Genomic DNA, 4441 nt, shown 5'->3' on the forward strand with positions numbered 1-4441 from the left:
TCCGGTGAATCTGCGCTTGGGTCCTCTCCAGCACCACACACTGACAGGATCAGTGACTGCAGCCTCCATCCTGCCAACGATGCCATATGTCTTGTCTTTTATCTCCCCTGCGTAGCTGAGCCAAACCATGGTTTTAGATGTAATAAACATAATTTCAGCATATTTTTCTTTCTGACTTGACTCAAAGTGAGAATCCCTGAAGACTTTTTCTGTCCAAACACTGTCTGTCCATTTATAAACACAAGTGTTAAAATTTAGCTTGTGGGGAAAAAAAGAACAGATTTAGTTTTGAACTAAGGTGTTTATAATGTTCCTTGGCTTTAAGAAACAAAACAATACAAAAAATTGAAAAACTTTATCAACCCGCTTTTATATTACTTTGCAAAATTAGTATTAATATTAAATCGTTCTACACAATAGAGAAAAAGCTTTTAATGTGCAAATAAAATAAACTATGTCTTCTTAACCCTATAGCACTGTCGCCGGGTGATTTTCACTCAAGCAAAAGTATTCACATGATTTGCAATATCTTGTATTTTTCTTAGTGTCATGGGTCACTCGATAAAGTCTCACATGTTCAAGGAGTGGTTGGACTAAGGTGAACCAAAGACCAAGTCTCCAGATCTTTTTTTTTTTTTTTTTTTAGGAATTTTATGTCCTTAAATTCCTGATTTTTCAGGAACTTTCAAACATGTTTTTACAACCTTTTTATGTTTCCATTTTCAAGTTTGTTGTTTTTTTTTTTGACGTGCTGGCTGTTGCCATTAAATCAAGGGTCCCCAACCTCGGGGAAGCAAACCGGTACCGGTCTGAGGACCACTTGGTACCGGGCCAATACTGGTTACATTCTGGTACCGCGTCCCATCGGTTGATTTAATGTGAACAGCCTGTACAGGGATAGGAAACTCCAGGCCTCGAGTGCCGCAGTGTCTGCATGATTTCAAGATATCTAAGCCCTACTCATGATTCATTATTACCTGGTTCAGGTGTGTCCAGCCAATTAGAACAGACCAGAGCAGGGTATGTTGGAAAACATGCAGGAATGCAGCCCTCAAGGCCTGGAGTTGCTTATCCCTAAGCCAGCATGTCAAAAAAATGACAAGTTGGGGACACCTAAAGCATCAAAAGGTGACGTGGAGCGGGACCGAACCATACCTCTAATAAATGATGAGCTTCGAGTGAGAGTGTGTAGATTAATTACATATAAATATTAAGTTCATCCATCCATTTTCTGAACCCACATAATCCCTCGTTGCTGGAGCCTATCCTAACTACTAATTTTGCCCTAAACAGGTTGTCAATCAATCAATGAGACACGCAAACATACACGCATTCACATGTATTCACATGATGTACAGTATTTGTTTGGACTGTGGGAGAAAACCATGTACTAGGAGGACAGAAAAGTCTTAGCCGGGATTTGAACCATGATCTTTTCACTATGAGGTCAAAAATAAAAGGCCTTTATAAAAAGCAGTACACTTTCTGCCCAATCAGATCAGCTCTTTGATAACTATTACTTAATATCCAAATATCTCACACTGTATAGAACTTGTAACAAACAACTGGTGCTAATTCTGGTTTTTGCTGCCAACATTTTTCACCAACATGTTTATAATAACGAACTTCTATTTCTGCATCAAGGTCCAGAAATAGATCACAAGACAAGGTTTTTCTTTCCAAAGGGGAAGAGACAACTGCATCCAGTAACAAATATCTGTGATGGAAAGCCTGCTGTCAAAGAAAAAAGTACCAAACTGGTTCCAGCAGTGTATTAGAATTAAACTGGTTTAGAATAACCAAAATGGCAAATACATCTAGGTAAAATCAACAAACATAGACTGTACAAAACACAGAGTTCTTGACTAATAAATTTCACACACCCCCACTCTAAAGAATCTCTCTTTTCTATTTATTTTTTGCCCCCTCCTTTTCCCCTGTCCACCAGCCTTTGATTACATACTCTGCTCTGCTGACCTGTAGTTCTTTGTGTTGCTTTTTGTGCAGCACAAAGACAAAGAGGAAGCAGAAAAGGCAGTGTAATCAGCATGGTTTCGCGGTGCTCCATCCATCTCTGTACTAACATAGACAGAAGCCAGAGGGCTGCACACAAACAGAAACACACACAACAAATGCAGAGCTTCACACTCACACGAGGATGGAACGTGGTGAGGCGTTGTTTCTGTGTACAACAAACACAGCTGCAAACATGCATGCAGGCAGCATTTGGCAGAAATGATCGACAAATTTATGCATGAGTTCATGTCAGTCAGACAGATGACTGGACCAACAACAGTGACTTACTAATAAATCACAGTGCATTTAGGAAAATGCCAACAGAGGCGAGTTTGATGTAAAAAGCTTCTGTAAGCACAGCGTAGGCACAAAAAAAGCACAAATGGGCTCCTCAAAACAACAATACATTGGTTTTCAACCTTTCTTAAAGGCAAAAATGAAAGGTAAATACAAATTTTAGTTGAACACACTTTGTGTGTTAAGAAAATATACAGTAAATAACAAACTACAAGGTGTTAGTAATGTTTTTTTGCCTAGATAAATGAATGCTGACATATTCAAAGGTCACTGACGTCTTGGTCCTACAAAACACTGAGAAGGAGCAGACGAGGACCAAAACTGATGGTCTTTGAACTATTGAGTAATTAGGGAGATCCTGATATGAGCATGCATTGTTTTTACCCTTCTCAACGTTCACCTGAACCAAGCTGGTTCAGACAGACTCGCAACAAATGAAAGAGAGAGATGTTTACTCCTAAATTAAACTGGTTATTTCCCTCTAGAGTACTTGATTTTTTTGTAATTTACTTTCGTTCTGTAACGCGTCCTAACACTAAGCGAATGCAAGTTGAGACTGCATTAAAAGGACATTACTGTAGAAATTATGTGATCAGTCATTGGTTCCTGGCTAAAATATGTAACTTTTCAGAAGTAATGGTCCATTCCACAGTCCAGGCAAATTGATCAGCTTTTATTTGAGAGGCAATTTTCATTGCAAAATATCACATTTTACTATCAATAAACATGAGCCAAATCAGAATTCCTCCCCCACCCCTCTGGCACCTCCCTATTGCTCTAATTGTAGGGGCATTTGAAGCTGTAGTGGTGTCCAAAAGTTTTTCATGACACCATCAAGCAATAATAACATCGGTATTTGATTGGAATATGTTTTCCATATCTCATAGGGCTAAATGTAGAGGTAGGGAGAAGTCGTAGGGGTACAAAAGCATTTCAGATTCAGCCATCCATCCATTTTCTTGACCGCTTCTTCCCTTTCGGGGTCGCGGGGGTGCCGGAGCCTAACCCGGCTACTGAAGAGCGAAGGCGGGGTACACCCTGGACAGGTCGCCAGTCTGTCGCACGGCCATTTCGGATTAAGCCATACTAAATTATTACAACTATTATATAACCTATTTATATTTGAAATATTTTTTAACTTAAACCCACGCAGATGAAAAATGTGTTTTTGGTGTTTTTAACTTTTTCTTGTGGTATTATTCTCATGATGTATTACTTATATAAAGAAAATTGCGCAAAAAAAAAATTCTGTTGGAAAAAGCCTGTAGATTTGATGTAGATGTCCCCCTTCGCGTTCCAAATAGGAAGTACCAGCACCTTTCAAAAAAAACAAAACAAAATATCATAGACTTCTTTTGAGAAATAAGCTGCTTTTACTCAGTTATATTTGTCAGAATGACGATTCTGTTCTGCTACATCTTTTAAACGTGTTTTAAATTATCCTATTTTTTTATATATTTTTGCAGTAGTGCAAGTTATTCAAGCAAAACTGACCAGTCAGATGCCTCAATAAAAGTAGGTGGCCTCACGTCAAACTTTCAAAATGTTCGACAGATTCTCCTGAGGGGTGTGGCCTGATGATCACTACTGATTGGAGAGAGTGGTTGCCATAGAAAAGTAGAATAAAACCAACGCGGACCAATCATGGCCTACTGAGGACGTCTGGCTCCATCGTTGTGACAGACATATTGTTGAAAAATAGCAACTGAATTGACTTTCTGTGGTTGGACAGTATGTCATTTTCTATGGGTGACATCACACTTGCTCTGGCGAGTTCTCTAGTCAATGTGTAGAAACTCCATTCTGATTCATCCACTTGCAGACAAACAGATCGACATACGTCTTTGTTTTCCTCGTCTGAGGTGCCATCGGGATAAAAGATGTATGACTGCATAGCTCCAAAATTGTTCACCATTTTTGTTGCACAAGTAATGTTGGGTGGGGTTGTGAGGGGGTGTAAACGGAAGAGCATGTAGACAGATGGGTGACAGAAAGTGGGGGGCAAGGTTACTTAATGCAATAGGCCCACCCACGACTCAGAGGTGAATTTCTAATGAACTTCAGCTGTTCTGCAGAAACTATGTCCTAGAAAACAACCCAGTTTCTTATTTTTTTTTTTTTTTTTTTT

This window comes from Oryzias melastigma, linkage group LG5 (assembly GCF_002922805.2).
Source record: "Oryzias melastigma strain HK-1 linkage group LG5, ASM292280v2, whole genome shotgun sequence".
NCBI classification, from domain to species: Eukaryota; Metazoa; Chordata; class Actinopteri; order Beloniformes; family Adrianichthyidae; genus Oryzias; species Oryzias melastigma.